Source organism: Artibeus jamaicensis, unplaced genomic scaffold (assembly GCF_021234435.1).
Source record: "Artibeus jamaicensis isolate MK-2021 breed Jamaican fruit bat unplaced genomic scaffold, CSHL_Jam_final contig_851, whole genome shotgun sequence".
Lineage (NCBI taxonomy): Eukaryota > Metazoa > Chordata > Mammalia > Chiroptera > Phyllostomidae > Artibeus > Artibeus jamaicensis.
In genome coordinates, this window is record NW_026521986.1 from 12,795,169 (window position 1) to 12,815,498 (window position 20,330).

At 37.4% G+C, this 20,330-nt stretch overlaps 1 protein-coding gene and 1 pseudogene across 10 annotated transcripts in view; both read right to left on the reverse strand.

Moving 5' to 3' along the window:
* Window positions 1–20,330, reverse strand: part of NUMB (NUMB endocytic adaptor protein) — a 136,333-nt gene that overhangs the window by 113,897 nt on the left and 2,106 nt on the right. The gene's annotated exons all lie outside the window — the stretch shown is intronic.
* On the reverse strand, window positions 12,952–18,190 carry LOC119036114 (heterogeneous nuclear ribonucleoprotein C-like; annotated as a pseudogene).

Below are 20,330 nucleotides of genomic sequence, written 5' to 3' on the forward strand. Positions count from 1 at the left end.
TGTATCCCCAGGATAAATCCCACTTGATCATGGTATATGATCTTTTTAATGTATTGCTGGAGCCATTTGCTAATTTTTTGAGAATTTTAGCATCTCTGTTCATCAGGGATATTGGCCTATAAGTTTCTTTCTTTGTTGTGTCTTTACCTTGTTTTGAATTTAGAATAATACTGGTCTCGTACAAAAGAGCTTGGAAGTCTTCCCTTTTCTTGAATTTTTTGGAATAGTTAAAAAGGAAAGGTGTTAGTTCTTTGAATGATTAGTAAAATTTGTCTGTGAAGCCACCTGGTCCAGGACTTCAGTTTGCTGCGAATTTTTTGATTACTGTTTCAATTTCATTAGTTATCAGTTTATTTGGTTTTTCTGCCTCTTCCTGATTCTGTTTTGGACAATTGTATGTTTTTAGAAATTTACTGATTTCTCCCAGGTTGCCCCATTTCTTGGCACAGCTGTTCATAGGATTTTCTTACAATCCCTTGTATTTCCATTGTATCAGTTACTTCTCCTCTTTCATTTCTGATTTTGTTTGGGTCCTCTCTTTTTTCTTAATGAGTCTGGTTTAAAGGTTCATCAATTTTGTTTATCTTTTCAAAGAACCAGCTCCTGGATTCACTGATCTTTGAATTGTTTCTCTACATCATTTATTTCTACTCTGTTCCTGATTACTTCCTTCCTTCTATTCACTCTGGGCTTTGTTTGTTGTTGTTTTTCCAGTTCTCTTAGTTATAGTGTTAGATTTTTTATTTCTACCTTCTTGAAGCAGGCCTGTAATGCTTTGAACTTCACTCTCAGTACTGCTTCCATTGTGTCCCATAGGTTTTGGGTTGTTGCGTGTTCATTTGTTTCTACATAATTTTTTATTTCTCCCTTAATCTCACTGATAACCTATTCATTATTTAATAACATGTTAGTCTCCATGTATCAGAATGTTTGTGAGGTTTTTTTTCCCACAGCATTGATATTTATTTATTTGTTTTAAAGATTTTATTTATTTATTTTTAGAGAAGGGAGGGAGGGGAGAGAGAGAAACATCAATGTGTGAGAGAAACACTGGTCACATACCCTCAACCTAGGACTGGCCTGCAACCCAGGCAATGTGTCCTGACTGGAGATCGAACCAGCGACTTCCTCTTTCTCCAGGCAGTGCTCCATCACTGAGCCACACCAGCCAGAGCTGTTTTTGAGTTTTTTGAGGTTGATTTTTAGTTTCATGCCATTGTGATTCAATAAAATGCTTGATGTGATTTCAATTTTCTTCAATTTGTTAAGACTTATTTTGTGTCCTACCATATGGTTTATCTTTGAAAATGATCCATGTGTACTTGAGAAGAATGTGTATTATGCTGCTTTGGGATGAAATTTTCTGTAAATATCAATTAAATCCATTCAATCTAGTGTATAGTTTGAGGTCACTATTTCCTTGTTGACTTTTTGTCTGGAAGATCTACCCATTAGTGACAGTGGGGTATTAAAATCCCCTACAATGACTGTATTACTGTTGATCTCATCCTTAAAGTCCACCAAGATTTTCTTTATATATTGAAGTGCTCCTATATTAGGTACATATATGTTTACAAGGGTTATATCCTCTTATTGGATTGATCCCTTTAGTATTATGTAGCTACCTTTGTCTCTTGTTATGGCCTTTGTTTTAAAATCTATTTTGTCAGATAGAAGTATTCCTACCACAGCTTTTTTTGTCTCCATTTGCATGACATATATTTTTACATCCTTTACTTTTAGATTCACTAAATGCCTTCACTAAAAGATTCACTGTGTAAATCTTTTGTTCTGAGATCTCTTATAGATAGCATTTATAAGAACTGTCCAGAAGGTAACCGGCCATGTAATATGAAAAAAAAACCAAAACATTTATTGAAGATGATACAGGATACAAGAAATACTGTACAGGTGGAGTCCTGGACTTCCGCCAAGATGGAGGCATAGGTGGATGTGCCGTGCCTTCTCACACAACCAAGTTTAGGGACAACTAAATATTAGCATCAGAAAACACAACCAGAACACGGAAAATTGAACTTTTCGGAAGTCCGTTAACAACAAATTCTTCAGCCCGACCGGTAAGGGGCGAAACCGGCGTCTCGTGAGGGGTTGCACAGGAGGACTCCGGTGGGACGGACCCAGGCGCGGAATCCAGACGCGCAAATCCAGACGCACGGGTTCCAAACCCAGGATTGGATCTAGTGAGTGACTGAGCAACCCACCGGGTGAGCGACTGCTGAGGAGACAGTGGGGAGGCGGTGCTGCGTGTTGACTGCGGTTGCCTACCTGCGGGCTACCTGCGGGCGAGTGGACAGGCGAGGGAGTGGGCGGTTGGACCGGGGCCGGCGGTCCCCGTGGCCTGCAGCAGTAGAGGGCACCGCCATTTCCTCGCTCTGACCACGCCCCCACATACAGCGTCACAACCCAGCGACCTGGGAGTCCAAGGCGCCGCTTCTCACATTTAAAGGGCCAGAACAGACCAAAAATGTCACAGGAAGACCTCAAAGCCCCAGAGATAAATCTAAGCAACGAAGAAATAGCAAAACTCTCAGACGCACAGTTTAAAACACTGGTCATCAGGTTCCTCACAGATCTGGTTGATTATAGCCACAAATTAGACAAACATATGAAGGTGAAACTAATTGAAATGAATGGAATTCCACAGGAAACCCATAGAGATGAAAAGGAAACTGGGACTCAAATCAATGGAGTGGACCAGAAGAAAGCAAATAATGGCCAAACAGAAAAGAGTCAAGGAGCAAGAATTCAAAGAAACGAGGAGAGTCTTAGGAACCTCCAGGACATCTTTAAACGCTCCAATATCCGAATTATAGGGGTACCAGAAGGGGGGAAAGACACAACCACCAGTGGAAAAACTATTTGAACAAATAATAAAAGAAAATTTCCCCAATCTGGCAAAGGAAATAGACTTCCAAGAAATCCAAGAAGCTCAGAGAGTACCAAAAAAGTTGGACTCAAGAAGAAACACACCAAGGCATATCATAATTACATTAGCCAAAATTAAAATGAAGGAGAGAATCCTAGAAGCAGCAAGAGCTAAGGGGACAATCATCTACAAAGGAGTCCCCATCAGACTGTCAGCAGATTTCTCCAAAGAGACCTTACAGGCAAGAAGGGGCTGGAAAGAAATATTCTAAGTCATGAAATCTAAAGACCTACAACCAAGATTGCTCTATCCAGCAAAACTTTCATTTAGAATGGAAGGACAGATAAGGTGCTTCTCAGATAAGATCAAATTCAAGGAGTTCATCATCACCAAGCCCTTATTATATGAAATGTTAAAGGGACTTATCTAAGAAAAAGAAGTTAAAGAAACATGAACAGTGAAAGAACAACAAGCTCACAGTTATTAACAACCACACCTAAAACGAAAGCAAACTAAAAGAACAGCTAGATCAGGAGTGGAAATATAGAAATGAAGATCTCAAGGAGGGTTAGCAACAGGGGAGTGGGAGGAGGAGATGGGGGGAGAAGGTACAGAAAATAAGTAGCATAGACAGTAGATAGAAAATAGATGGGGGGGCAAGAATAGCATGGGAAATATAGAACCTAAAGGACTTGAGACACATGGACATAAACTAAAGGGGGGGTAATGGTGGGGATGGGGGGGCAGGGTGGAGGGGAATGAAGGGGGGAATAGAACAACTGTAACAGCATAATCAATTTAAAAAAATAAATTAAAAAAAAAAAAGAAATACTGTACAGAGGACAATGATGCCCCAGTCCCCTTCAAAGTAGGCACCTTGGAACTCCACACAGTTCTCCCAATCTCCATCAGTTGCCCAGTCACATTTTCCTGAATCTCATCAACAGTCTGAAACCTCTTCCCTTTCAAAGGTGATGTGAATTTTGGGAAAAGCCAGAAGTCTCGGGACACCAAATCTGAGCTGCAGAAGGGTTGAGTCAGCTGGGTGATTTGATGTTTCGCCAAAAAACCTCTGCATAAGACATGATGTATGAGTGGGTGTGTGGTCGTGATGAAGCTGTCAATCACCAGTTGCCCATAGCTGCAGCCTTCGGAATCATCCAGTTTCCGCAGAGGAATGTTCAAGCTTAACACAAAATTTAAGGCAGATTTGTCACTCTACTCACTCAAGCATTTTGAATGCAATAGCCACACAGTACGTGTGCTCATTCAGTGGTGTCCACTGCCCCCACTGACTAGTACTGTGATACTGTCATTGTTCACACATGTGCATTCTAGTCTACTCTCCTTGGCTGACAGGTTACACTGATGTCGTGCAAAACTTTCTCATTATATTAAAATGGTTGGACTTTTTTTGGACAGACCTCATATGTGTCATGTTTTCTAATCCACTGGCTACCTGATGTCTTCTGATTGGAGCATTTAATCCGTTCATATTTAAGATTTATAGATATTTTACTCATTGCCATTTTTTTCCTTTATACCTATGCTCCTCTCTCTATATATTTCTTCTTCTTAAAGCATTTCCTTTAACATCTCTTGCAATGCTGGTTTGTTGGTACTGATCCTTTAGCCTTTTTTTTGGGGGGGGGTCTGGGAAGCTATTTCAGCTTCAATTTTAAATGATAGCCTTGCTGGATACAGTAGTCTTGGTTGCAGGTCCTTGTTTTTCATTACTTGGAATATTTCATGCCAGTCCCTTCTAACCTGAAGTGTTTCTATTGAGAAATTAGCTGACATTCTTATTGGAGATAACTAACTTGTTTCTCTTGCTGCCATTGAGATTCTTTGTCTTTAAACTTTGCCATTTTAATTATGATGTTTATGGTGTTGGGTTCATCTTGACTGGGACTCTGTGCTTCCTGAATTTGTATGACTTTCTCCTTCACCGGGTTAGGGAAGATTTCTGTCATTATTTCTTCAAACAGATTTTCTATCCTTTGCTCACTTTCTTCTCCTTCTGGTATTGCTATGATGCAAATACTGTTACATTTCGTTTTGTCTAAAAGTTCCCTTAAACAATCCTCATTTTTAAGTATTTTTTTCTTTTTATTGCTCTGATTGGGTGTTTTTTCCTACCTTGTCTTACAAAATGCTGATTCAATCCTCTGCTTCATTTTGGATACTGCATTCTTCATTTCCATCTGGTTCTTATCCATAGTTTCTATGTCCTTTTTCATGCTGATGCAGTTCCCACTAAGTTCCTTGTAGTTGAAGTGAAGTCCCCTGAGCATCCTTATAACCATTCTTTTGAACTCTATGTCTGATAAATTGCTTGTCTCAATTTCATTTAGCTCTTTCTCTGCTGATTCCTCCTTTTCCTTTGTTTGGGGGTTGTCTCCCCATTTTAGCTGGCTCTTTTTGTCTATTTCTACATGTTAGTTAGATCTGCCTTGACTCCCTATCCTTGTGGGGAGGCCTTATGCAGTAAGAGTCCTGTGAGACCCAGAGGTGCGGTGTCTTTGATCTCCTGAGCTGGATGCTCTAGGAACATCCCTTGTGTGGGTTACGTAGGCTCTACTGTTGTATTTGGGTCTTAATTGTTGTTGGCCCATTCCTCGGGGGGATCACCCCTCTGGCTGACTGAGGCACGACATCCACCCCATCCTGCACAGGTGCTGACAGAACAAAACAACACACAAAAAAGAACCAAAACAAGCAAAAAACAACAACAGCAAACTCCATTACAAAAAGAGCAAAGAATAAAAATGGAGATATAGAATAGTAAAAGAAAAAAAGAGTATGAGAAAAACCAAAGAAAAGAAAAATGATTATGAGAGGCAAGAATGAAGAGAAACAATAAGAGTAAGAAATAGAGCCTTGACTGATGTGGCTCAGTGGGTTGGGTATCATCCCACAAACCAAAAGGTCACCAGTTCAATTCTGAATCAGGGCACATGCCTGGGCTGTGGGCCAGGTTCCTGGCTGGGGCGAGCAGGATGCAACTAATCAATGTTTCTCTTACACATCAATGTTTCTCTCCCTCCATTTCCCTTCCCTTCCCTTATCTCTAATAATAAACAAATAAAATCTTTAAAATAAAAAGTAAGTAAAAAGAGGAAAACAGCAAAGAAGAAGAAAGAAAAAGAATAAAATTAAGAAATGGAAAGAAGAAAAACGGTAAAAAAAAGGAAGGAGGAAAAATTAATAAAAAGACTATGAAAAAGAAAAAATAACAAAAACAATGAAAAACAACAAAGTGGAATTCATCTCAGCTGAATATAGCGCCTGTCTGCTGGGTTTTTTTGGATAGAGCTCTGATGTTGTCTGAAGCTGGTGTAAGCCAATGTCAGATGCTGTCCATGTCTAGCTCTTGGCGGCCAGTTCAAAGTGACAAGTGACCCACAGTTTGTGGCTATTTCCTCTGGGCTTGGCTACGCCTGGAATAGGCCACATTGCACTGCAAGGCTGGCCTCTAACAGCACAGGTCCCAGGGGTGGGCCAGTGAATGTCTCATGGCACCGCAGTTATTTTCCTCTCACTGCCTCTGCCTGCTGACCTATGGTTGGTCAGTCTTTGACCTTCCCTTCACTGGAGCACAAGGTGAGTGGCTATGAAAGTAAAACCTATGCTATGACCCCTTAAAAAAATAATAGTTTTGTCCAGTGGGCTCCGTCTCTCCCTGGCGGACAAAAACTGTGTGGCCTTTCACTGCTGGATGCTGCATGGGCAAGCTGATCCCTCACTGGTGCTCTGTGCTTGGGAGCCTGGTCTGGGGTCCAGGCTTCACTCCTCTCAGGGGGAAGCTCCCGCTGCCATGCTGTAACCTCAGCCTGCCATAATGGCATTGCATTTAAAAGGACACACTATTCCTATAATTTTCTACTGATTAAGGTTTCCTTCACAAAAAATAAACAAATATACTAAATGAATCTTAAAAACATGTTAAGCAAAAGAAGTCAGATAAAAAGGGTACAGTAGACCCCCTTCCTCATCCACGGTTTTGCGTTCCATGGTTTCAGTTACCCACAGTCAACCACAGTCCAAAAATACTAAACTTTCCCAACCATTGACATCATCTGTTCCTGACAAGCAGACATCAACATCATCATGGTTCGATGCTCCAGAATCATCCAAAGGAGATGATGATCCTTTTGACTGCGAGAATAAAGTGAAACCTCACTACTACTAAATAATGAACAGGAATCTCAGTAGACTTTAGTAGAAGTCTACTGTGAGGAAACCTCCTGAATCTGGAGTCAGGGGGCCAGAAGGAGGAGTTCTCATACAGTTCCACTAGAGGCCCATTACAGGGAGAACTGAAAGTCACAGACCCCAACAGGGAAGAATCACCAGTTATAGGCCCCAACAGGAGGAATACATTGCATCTCCCACAAGAAATCAACTACCCCAGCAACTCAACCAATGAGGAACTCTCATCACCCTGGACTCCTGCTTTTATCCAATGAACTTTCATACAAAACAGCTTCTAATTTCCTCTTTTTTCTCTGTAAAATAACGGTCCTCTTCTTTGTTTGTTGGACTTGCCCATGGCTTTTGCTATAGTTTGCTTGTCCCAAATTGCAATTCTTTGCTGTGCCCAACTAAACCCATTTTTGCTAATAAAAGAATAGACTGTTTTACTTTTAAGGCCAACATGTTGGATAGTTGGAAGGTCAATAGTTGCCTAAGACTCTGTCAACAATAACTTCATCAATCACCTCACTTGATCTCATGTAGGCATTTCGTCATCTCACATCAACGTACAAACGATGAATATAGTACAATAAAATATTTTGAGAGAGACCACATTCACATAACTTTTATTAGAGCATGTTACGATTGTTCTATTTTATTATTTTATCAATCTCACATCATCACAAGAAGGTGAACAGAGCACAATAAAGTATTTTGAGACAGATACCACATTCATATAACTTTTATTATCGTATATTACCATAATTATTCTACTTTATGACTGTTGTTAATCTCTTACTGTGTCAACTTTATAAACTGACTTTATCATGAATATATATGCATGAAAAAAAAACAGTATATTTAGGATTTGGTACTATCCATGGCTTCAGGGATACACTGGGGAATCTTGAAACATATCCCTCATGGATATGGGGGGAACTACTGTAGATCTTCCATTTATATGACATTCAAGAACAGACAGAATTAGAAAGCAGCTGCAGGGAGTGAGGGCAAAACTAAATCAAAAGGGGCATGAAACAATTCTTTGCTAATCATTTATGTAAACTGAGTCACAGCTTTGCAAATTATCCAACCCTACCTTCCACATAAAAATTAACATCCACACACACAAAAAAAACAAACAAAAAAGCAGGAAGATAACTTCACCAAAATAAAATACTTAAAGGTTAATGATATTTTAAATGAGCAAATAAATACAAGTTTCAGAAACCAGTTACTATTTTCTCCCTATCAAATTAGAAAATATTATAACATGATAACACTGCTGGCAAAGATGAATATTTCAATTTCATATCTTGTTAATGAGAATGTAAATTGGTACATTTCTAGAAAGCAACTAAGAAATGTATACCTTGACTTGATAATTCCACTTATAGGAGGAGTCTCTCTTTTTTTTAAGATTTAATTAATTTATTTTTAGAGAGAGGGGAAGGGAAGAAGAAAGAGAGGGAAGAGAAATATCGGTGTGTGGTTGCCTCTCGTGCACCTCTTATTGGGGACTTGGCCTGCAACCCAGGCATGTGCCCTGGCTGGGAATCGAACTGGTGACCCTTTGGTTTTCAACCTGTGCTCAATCCAATGAGCTATACCACCCAGGTAGGAATCTACCTCAAGAATATAGAAACGTGGACAAAGATCTGTGTTTAGTAATATTCCCTGAAGTCTTGTTTATGATAATTGGAAATTTATTCATCTAAATGTGAACACTATGGAAACTGGATGCATAAATGATGATATATCCATTAACAGAATACTCTTCAGCTATTTTACACTGTTTTCAAATAATTGCAATGATATTAGAATATATATTTAAAAAAGCAGATTCTGAAATTATATCATAGTAAAAATATATATGAGGAAAAAATAGAGACAATAAATGTTGATGTAATTAAAAAAAATAATTATGAGTCAACATCACGGAAACTATAATTATAGCTCGCAAGTATCTGGGCTTCATTGTAAGAACACAAGTGATAGCCCTCACTCACCAGGTCTACTGGAAGGGGATAAAAGAGAAATAGTAATAATAACATTCACTAAAGGAACATACCATTAAGTACTACTTTAGACACAGATGAATAACCCACTAACCAAATGATATCAAAGTCCTTCAGGGTATATTAACAAGAAAGTTACAGAATTCAATACAATGCAAATATATACCAATCATGTTTAATTTGAGCCAGAGAAAATAGTGAGATGATTTAGTGATTTTCCCCAGGACTGAGCTCAGCTCTTTTAGAAAGAAACGAAAGAAAGGAAAGGCACAGCAAGAAGTCAAGCCAGCAACCTGACTTCCCAGGAAATTAGTTCTTGGCAAAGTATGGGCCTCATATTCTAAAGAAGCAGAACTCTACAATGAGATGAGACACATAAAATTCAAATACTCTGGAAAACACATATACTTTTCCTTTTGCTCTTAAGATCTCCAAAAGAGAATAATTAATGCCTATTAAAACATATAAAAAGTTAAAAGCCTAGTTTAGAGTTAACTATTCTATAAACACAGAATAAGTTTCTTTCAAAATGCTAAGTAAATCTCAGAAGTTGTAAAATAACTGTTTTTATAGTTTTTTAAATGAAAAGTAAAATACCATGGTATTTCTCACCTTCAACTAGGATTACATGGAACTACTTTGATACTGTTATTAATTCTGGATTTTAAATTTACCAAGGTTAATAATAAAAAATCCACCCTGGCTGGTGTAGCTCAGTGGATTGAGCACAGGCCTGCGAACCAAAAGATCGTGGTTCAATTCCCAGTCAGGGCACATGTCTGGGTTGCAGGCCAGTTCCCAGCAGGGGCCAGTTCCCAGCAGGGGATGCACCAGAAGCAACCATACACTGATATTTCTCACCTTCTCTTCTCCTCTTCCCTTCTAACGATAAATAAATTAAAAAAATTTTAAATCCTTGTAATTCTTCTCCTTAATGTTTTTACAAAGGACATTTCCTTGAATTTCCATTAAAAAAATAAAGCCTGCCCTGGCTGGTGTGTCTCAGTGGATTGAGTGCCAGCCTGTGAACCTTTTGGTCACTGGTTCGATTCCCAGTCAGGGCACATGCCTGGGTTGCAGGCAAGGTCCCCCATTTAGGGGCATGTGAGAAGCAACCACACATTGATGATTCTCTCCATCTCTTTCTCCCTCTTTTCCATTCTCTAAAAATAAATAAAATCTTAAAAAAATAATAATAAAGCCTTAATATTTGATCTTCCTTTAGAAAAAGACTACATAATATAATAAAAAAGAAGAGCCTTCGTGCCTAGACTGGTGTGGATCAATGGGTCATCCCAGGAACTGAAAGATCACCAGTCTGACCCCCCGACAGGGCACATACCTGGGTTGTGGGCCAGGTCCCTGGTTAGGGGCATGCAAGAGGCAATTAATCGATGTTTCTCTCCTTCTCTTCCCCCTCTCCCTTCTCCTCTTTCTAAAAATGAATAACTTTCTTTTAATATAAAAAGATAATAGGGTAGACAAGAGAGGGGGAGAAAAGAAGGGGTATAATAGAAGTCTTTTCTTCCTAAAAAGTCATGTATTTAACAATGTGACCCTGATTTCCATTAAATGGTCTAGAATTGAAGCTACTCTAGAACTATAAACACAAGGTTGCCCAGTATGCAGGAAAATGGCAGCTGAAACTCATTTGATGTTCAAGTATCAAGTAATATAAGAGTGAAATTATACAACTAGCTATTTAAAACAGTGGGCTCATTTATTCCTTTTTTAAAATTCAAATTATAAGGTAAGATTTATTTAAAAAGTTACAGAGGTAGTAGAAGGGCCCCTGGAGCTTAGGAGAGAGAGGGAGAGAGAGATGCGCCTTGAGCGATGAGAGAGCGGGGAGAGGCGAGGGTGCTGGGGGGGAAGAAAAAGAGAGCAGCCGGTTCATTCATTCTAAAATGCTTCCCGCAGCACCAGGACCCCAGCTGCCACTCTAGATCAACAGGCCAACAAATGGCTACTTGGGAAAATTAGTAACAAAGCAGGAAAGTTGATTAAACTTTTTAAAGAAGCAAATAAGCAACAAGTAATGGTCTCAAATGGTGCTGGAACAACTACATGCTTTATATCCACATGCAAAACAATTAAGTTGGGTCCCTTTTCTCAACACCATCCCCCCAAATTACTCAAAATGGATCACAGATCTAAATGTAAGAACTGAAACTACAAAAATGTTAGAAGAAAACATAAGCATAAATATTCATGAGCTTATATTATGAGATAGTTTCTTAGATATAATATCAAAAGCACAAGCAAAAAAAAAGTTGGATTCATCAAAATGAAAACCTTTTGTGGACAAGATGAGAAAAATGAAAACACAACCCACATAGTAGAAAAAAATATCTGCAAATTGTTTATCTGATAAGGGATTTGTATCCAGAATACAGATTTTATAACTTATAACTCAACAATAAAAACAAATAGTCCCACTTTTTAAATGGGCAAGGAACCTGAATAAATATTTATTCAAATGGCCAATAAACCCATTAAAAATTCTCAACATCATTAGCCTACAGGGAAATGCAAAACAAAACCTCAATGAATGATCACATCACATCCTAACTCTAATGGCTATAATAAAAAGCCAGAGATAACAAGTGGTGGTGAGGATGCAGAAAAAATGGAATCACCATTCCTACCACATGACCCAGTAATTCCACTACTAGGAAAATACTTAAGAGAAATGGAAACACGTGTCCGTACAAAAACTTCTACATGAATGTTCATAGCAGCTTTATTTTAATAGTAAAAAACTGGAAACAATCCAATGTCTAGCAACAGAAGAATAGATTTTAACAACTGTGATATATCCATATACTGGAATACTGCTCAGCAACCAAAAGAAATGTACTTATATACAAAATAACAGATAAATCTCAAATTAATTAGGCTGAGTGAAAGAAGCCAGACCACACTCTCAAAAAAGGAGTATATACCACACAATTCTTTTTTACATAAAATTTTAGAAAATGCAAACTAATCTATAACAACAGATTTGTGGTTACTTCTACAGGTGGAGAGGTAGATTACAAAGAGGCACAAGGAAACTTTTAGAATACTAGGTTCCTTATCCAGGCTGTGGTGTATAAATAGGTAAAAACTCATCAAATTGTATAAATATGTGCAATTTCAATGTATATCCATTACACCTGAATAAAACTGTTAAAAAAATGCATATGCCATGCTGGGGGAACAGAAGCACAGTAGTATTTCTGAAATGGTGCATTTGAGTGAGAAAAAGGGAGCAAAAGTATGCTGACACCTTTTAAGTATGATGAACCTTTTAAAAAGTGAAATATTAAATGAGTCCTACATGGTAATAGCTGAATTTTCAGCATATGTTAATAGAGCAAATAATCGGAACCACCAAAGCTACGATGACTTCACTCTAGGCTTTAGAGATTTTTTAAATTCACCCTGGATGGTGTGGCTCAGTGGACTGAGTGCCAGCCTGCAAACTGAAAGGTCACTGGTTTGATTCCCAGCCAAGCCACATGCCTGGGTTGTGGACCAGGTCCCTGGTCGAGGGCATTCAAGAGGCGACCGATCAATGTGTCTCTTACACACTGATGTTTCTCTACCTCTCTTCCCCTCTCTAAAACTAAAACAAAATCTTTTAAAAAAAGATTTTAAAATTCATCTCGACATTTATATAGAAAGATACGTATGAGATATATAGATATGAGATATATGTAAAAAAATACATATCCTTTATATATATATATATGTATATACATATGTACGAAAGTTCTAAATACATGTGTATATATACACACATATGTATATTTTGAATGTATTACTTTTGTCAACAGATAATACATATCATATTTGATGGGCAAATGGATTTGAGAACCCTTTACTAACAGCAGAAAACATGCACCACAATCCAGAGTTGCAGGCAAGGAACTGAAAACTGCTGATAAGGATACTCAATGTCCAGAAAACTGAATATTTATAACATTACTATAAATAAAATAGAAGTCAGGCCTAATGAAAAATTTATCTAATAGGTTCTACAGCCACACTTATAATCCAAAGAATTTGGAGATTAGCTATAACACTGCTAATCTGGGTATAAATAATTAAGAATTTACTGTGACTTAAAGGCAAAAATATAGCTGAATTAAAATATTCAAGTTTTTCCACAGATTGGACTAAAAATAAGACAACAGAGGCAAGAAGAAGTCAAGACTGTTTATGATGTCTAAATGAAGTCTAAGTTTCCTAGTTTAACTTTATAAATGAGACTCTTTTACAATCCATGTAAAAACAGAGAAAAAGCTTTCACCTCCTATCTGCAATCCTAGATCTAACTACTACAGTAGTAGTTAACATTTACTAAGCATTTTCTTGAGCTAAGCACTGTGGTAAATGCTTTACATGGATTATCTCATATAATCCTCAAAGCAATTTATTTTACACAGATGAGAACCTGAAGCTAAAAGAGTTAACCTGCCTAAGGAAGTAGGATTGGATTTGCTCAGGCAACTGAAGTTCATTTACTTGATGTCATAAAACTCAACCCTCAATCAGGGAATCACTGATATGTATTCAGTACATTTATGTATGCCAGAGAATATTAAGAAAGATACAACAAAGTCCTGATTGCCAAAAAAGTATAACCTTATGAAGAGATTAAATATCACAAAATAATTCAACAATATGATAAAATACCAAAACTATATGGTTCTAAAATTAGGCTAGAATATAAGAGAAACAGATCATTAAAAAATGAAAACCTTTATTTTTCTACAAATTCCTCGTTTAATAAAGACATTTTTACTTCCAGAGAAAAAGGTCCCAAATATCAGGCTGCAGTAACACACAGTATCGACTTTAGAAAACAAATCATAAGGCTATTACACTAATTATTTTCCTAGAGGATGCATTTGACATGCCAGCTCTCTTTCACAAAAGTCCATTGTTACATTTGTGTTGAACAGCCCCACATAACACATTCACGTGGGGTATAACACATACACCTCTGACTCAAAGCTGCTGTCAGGTGCTACTCAACTGAGATTGCCTTTGCAGTTAGGGAAGCAACTACTGAACTCACATATGAATGAAAAGAACGGTACTCCCTGCATAACAAGGTTATTTTGGTTGATAAAAACCATACTTCCTTTTTATGTTACATCATAAAGAGCTATCAAAAGTAAAGGCAAAAATTAGAGGATAAGACAACTACTAGGAGCATCAAAGGAAGTGAAAATGGACTAGACTCAGGGCAACACGAATTAATAAACGTGGGAGGGGCAAGGATGGGGGAAACAGTGCACATATGCTGAAAATACTAGGGGAGGGGATCTGGTGAAAATTTTGGTCTTAGACAAGCACCTATGTAGAGAAATAATGGGATAAGACTTCCAAACCCCACTATGTGTTTAAGAGTCGTTCTCTCCTTCCGCAGCCTCTTTTTCATCCTCCTTGATCAACCCTAACTGGTCATCACCCCTACCTTCATCATCATCATCAACCAGTAGGTCCCCCTCCTCAGCAGAGTCAACTGCACCTCCCTCAGACTCCACCTTCTCATCAGTCTCATCTTTCTTCAGGGAGCTGCTGCTCCGCTTCTCTTCCAACTCGTCCTTCTTCATTGCTCCTCCCTGTCTGTCCCGTTCCTTTTCAGTTCTGTCCAGGCTTTCCAGTAGAGAATCCATTTTTTGTTTTTATCTGGGTCAATTCCTTCTTAAAGGTTTGAAGGTCACCTCCTTTTAACTTTCCAGACTTGGAAGAAGATCCTCACAGTCCATTCTTAGAACTGAAGCCAGTTTCCCTTTTGTGAGGTGTTTCCTGACACACACTGGCATTTTGAGGGCACTATGGCCTGAGCCACAGGAGGAGGAGGAGCAACACATGCTGGATAACTGTACATCCTGTTAAAACAATCCTGTTGCAAGTCACACTCCAAGTCAGACGAGAAGCCGTACATCTCCACTGCAGATCATTTCACACCTGCTTTTCCTCAGTTCACTTTTAGCTCTGCAGCCAGATTAATATCTAAAATCTGGCCAGCAATCATTCTGCCATCCTCTCCTGCCACGGAGGCTTGGGCATTTCTCTCATTAGCATATTGAACAAAGGCAAAGGCCTTATGAACAGAGCAACCCACAATTCTGTCATATTTTGAGAAGGTAGCCTCCACAACAGATTTCTAGACCACAAGAGTACTGAGATTCCCAATGAATACATGGAGTTCATGGAGCAAGGCTGTGTCTTGTGGGTAACATTGTTGGCCATTTTGTCTTCAATGATGAGGTCTCGCAAAGCCAGAACCAGAGAGAGAAGGGAGACAATTGATGCTGAACCTGCTCCTCCAGGGTTCTATGTGGAAAAGCTGACTGCTGCTCCAGGTCAGCAACACGGCCACAACTACTCAGCCTTCCTCTCTTCACAAAAAGGCCATGAACAGCTTTTGATGTAACATGTCAATGTTAAGATTTTTAGAAATAAAGACCAGTCCTACAAATGAATATTTACAGTTCATTTTCTTGCCAATATTTTCAATACAATACTTAGTACTGCTTTCCTTACAAGAAGAAGGAAGACTTGGCTATCATAGAAAATATCATCCTTTTATACTACCAATAATAATTTTCAAAAATAAGAATAAATCAATTCCTTAAAATGGTTAACCATTCAAAAATTATGTTCACTGATGACACTTAAAGAAAGCCCATTACATCATAAATGCTATGAAAATTACACATCTGCTTTTTCATCACAGACAATTTAAGATAATACAGCTTTTAAGTTTTCTACAGATGCAGAAAGATTTTTCTTTCACCTCTGACGAAATCCTCAACTAAGGACTATACAGGACTAACTTATGAAGTAAAATCTAATTCTGGTTGAATAGTGATGAAGAATGTATTAACTGTTCAGGAAGATAAATTGATCTAACAAGCATTTCAAACCATTTTAAAACCATTAAATCTATAATATTCAATTTTTTTTCTAGTAGTAGGGTTATTATTTCCCACTGTGAGTCAACAAAAACTCGTACATATTTGGGACAGGATCAGGTAATGCTAGAGACACATCCCGTGACCGCACAATAAAATATTAGACTCATTTGCCCATGTTTTGGTCTAATCCACCAAACTAAACCAACCACAAAAGCAAAATAATGCTTAAAACACAGGTAAAATTTTAAAGTCAACTCTAGTTTTCCTAACTGCCATTAGTCACAGTATCTGCAATATTAGTCTCTTCTGGAACGAGAAGTCTATAATAGGCCTAATATTATTGTAATTATTATTAATTAACATTGCCACATGTTGAGTGCCCACAATGGGCAAGGCACTATACAAAATGCTTTTCATTTAATTCTCACCATCAGCCTAGGAAGGAGGATAATGTAAGCCCCATTTCGTGGATGACAAAATTGAGGCTAAGAGAGGTTTCATAAACTGCCCAATTAGTAAATAACAGAGCCAGGATTCAAAAACATGGTCCTACAATTACAAAACTTGGACTTTGTCCATTCTATCATGCTTCCTCCAAACATAAATTATGCCCTTTACAACTTCATAATATGGTAATGACAAATATACTTCTGTGATGTTCAGACTAATCTATGGTTCTGTGCCATCCCAGGTTGAAAAAAAATTTACCTAGATTAAAGAGTACTGACACCTAAAATTCCTAATTAAAAAGTTGGTTATATTAAAAATAATTAGATAAATCTGCATAAATTACACAAAGCAGTAACTATGAAACAACTGAAAGGTACCTGAGGGGAACTTTCGCATAGGTGACCAGGACAAAAGAACACTAACTTTTACTTTCGAAGGTCAAAGGTACCCACTGTCAATCTTACATAAAATTACGAAGTTTGCTTTTTTTTCCCTATGCTACTGGCTTCCCTTAAGTTTGCTTTTATTCAGAAGCCAGGCAATGTTCTACAGCTTTTAATCCCTCTTCTTCCCCAAACTGGAAAAAAATCTGATCAAATAATCATTTTCCTAATTAACTATATTCACCTTAATACTATAAACCAGTTACTACAATTAAGATTTTGCTATCTGATCAGAAAACTCAAGACTTTGATCCTGATTAGAAGAGTAAAAGGTATCAGAAAGCAAGTGGGAAGAAATAGAGTTTTGGTGGGGAGAGAAGAAGTCACTGAACGTTGATTATTAATATAGCAGCTTCTTGGTTAATCCATTTAAGATGACTAAGGTCTCTTGCTACTGCTAATACCAAAGTCAATTGGAAAGGACCAGTGAGAAGGCCTGGCCTATTTACAATTGCTAGGAACCTATTCCCAAGAGCCACAAGGGGGGAGACACAAGTGTCCAATCTTCTTCTAAATCCAAGTGGTCCTACACAGGCTCCCATCCTCTAGGACTAGCAAGTTTCAACTATTCAGTTGCATTCTGACATGCTTTCCTGAGTGGAAGAAAATAAAGGAAGAGTGAAAGCAAGCAGTGCAAACTGCACAGAACAAAAAATATGTACATGGGAGAATGTTGCAAATAGGCTCATCCTCCTTTACATATGTCACTCCAGGAAAACTGCCAAAAACAGCTCACTCCTCTAGACACACTTCCTGCAGATCCCCCAGATTCCTCCTTAAACACATGTCAGTATTCTCCTCATCCTCCCTTAGTTTCGATCCTCCTTTTGCCCCAAGATTTCCAGTGCATACTTTTAAAAACTTTTTTAACATTTATTTATTTTAGAGAGGAAGGGAAAGAAAGAAGGGGAGGGAGGAGGAGGGAGGGAAGAGGAAAGAGAGAGAAATTTCAATTGGCTGCTTCCTGCAGGTGCTCCAAACAACCTAGGTATGTGCCCTGATCAGGAATCAAACCCACGACTTTTCAGTGCATGGAACTACACTCCAATCAAGCCATACCTGCCAGGGCTCAAAGTGCATACTTTATATTCTCAATAATATATGGCAATATCAATATATGGCATCCTATTTATCAATATCTGTGTCTCACATCTGAACAAACATCCTAATGCCTTATTGAGTATTTCTACCTTTCATAATGAAATTTCCAATATATTACTACTGAAACAGATTTTCTTTGCAAATAAAGGATTTATCATGTCAAGATGAAAAAAAAAGATGGCAAATTTCAAAAATATATTTAAGGAGTACAATTGTTTTCTTTCTCCCTAATCCTAATATCAGAGTTCAGAAATCAGCAGAATTCAGGGCCTGTTCTGTAGAAATAAAAATGTATTCAACCCAGTAGATGTGTTCTGGCAAGTCCGAAATAACATGTAGCTTTTCAAGTACTCTATTAAATAAGACTTTTTTTAAGGTGAGAAGTTCACCAAGAAACCATTTCTAATAAAAGGAATTCTCCCAGCAAAGTAAAAATCAATTACAGTGGTTTTGTACTTTGGGAGAACTAGATTTTCAGGCACCAACATTCCCATTATGATTTATTGTACGGGTAGTTGGAAGGCAAGAAGCAGAGAAAGCGGATCAGATCCTATGTATAAAAGATAAAACTTTACTGAAATAGAAAATAAACTTAATTAACTAATGCTAATTGAATTCCACTTTTTAAGATCATTTACATGAATTATCTTTGATATATAAAATGGAGTCTCATTAAACTGTACAGTCAGGAGCACACAGTTTCTTTGGGACTTAAAAATCACTATAGATTAAGAAATCTCACTGTAAAATGAGTTGAGCAATCAAAGCTATTCATAGATAAGTATGATTAAATTATGGTTGAATAAAAGTCAACTGACTAAGGTCCATTTATTAAGAAGTAAGTAAGTAATCAAACTGGTCAATGTTCACATTATGAAGGATGAACTTTTATATTCTCCCACACTTGATTATTAAGATTTTGCATTCCTCCATTAGTTAGCAAAGAATTGAATGATCTATATGAGTGATGGTTTAAAGAATCACCATTCTGGTGGTAAGGATACTACATTGAACTCAATGCAAGGAATTCAAAAGCATTCATCCTTGGAACCTTTGTCTCAAAAATTTAGTAAATTAACTTTATGAAAAGACTGCTTATGTTTTTCAACTCAGACATGCAATGATTATGTTTTGCAGTCTTCCAAACAATATATGTTAATTTGTTAAATAAGAAATTTTAACATAATATATCTGAAATAGAACTAAAAATTATTTTTGAAAGAGAAAAAAATTATCTAAACACCGATGCAAAGCTACACCAAGTTTCTTCACAATGTCCCAAAACATTAATGAAAGGGTTACATAAATCCACCAAACTAAAGATTTTAAAGAGAGCTGCAAGAATCTCTTTATTTTCAAGCTGCTTTCCCTGTTCTTATACCCATAAAAACAAATCTAAATCAACTCTTTCTAAATAATAAACCAACTATGTTTTTTATAGAACAGCACAACATATACATATATATTCTCAATATACCTTAAAGTATTAGGGAGTACATTTAGGTTCCTCAAACAAGTTAAATTTATACAACATATGCCACATCTAGTCTATTCTCAAGGGAGAAAACTATCAGAACCAAAGTGCCTGCTTTAATAAACTCTTTACTTTGTTGTTAAGCCTCTATCCAAGGTGCTTTTTACTGTCTAGTATTATCAGTACTTCTCTCTTCAAAAATCTAGAAATCTAAAGTACACAAGTACATCTGGTTCCCTTAAAAATGCTTTTTACATTATGTTTTGTATTAGTGTCAGGCCATGAAAAGTTTTAAGATACTTTAAAAAACAAACACCTCTTTTCACTTTTCTCTTTTGATATGTATCTTATTTGGCTTTTGCTTATTTTCATATATGAACTATTCACAGACAAGTCTGTCTCAGTGTTAGTCACTTACTGTCAATATGTCTGGGTATACTTAGGGTTTTATAGACAATGCTTTACAGTAGGGTGGTAAAAAAAGGGAGATAAACAAGGGTGCACAAATGAAACAAAGTGCACCCCACTGAAAAATACCACTCAATTTCATTTCTCTGCCTCAGATTCCCTTAAGTCCTTTTGCTAAAGATTCTCAATATCTAAAAAGAGGCACAACATGATATGTGATAAGGAAAGCATAGTAGAAACAGAAGAAATTCAATAGAATGTATCATGACCTGAGAAAGAATTAGCACAAAAAGAAGAAAAACAAAGAAATAAATAATAAACCCACTCCCTAGACACCTCTACTGAAGGGCTGCTTTTGCTGTACTGCATGTCTCAAAACAGTGTTTCACACTCTTTTGAATGTCAGAAACACATTTTACATTGTGACCTAGT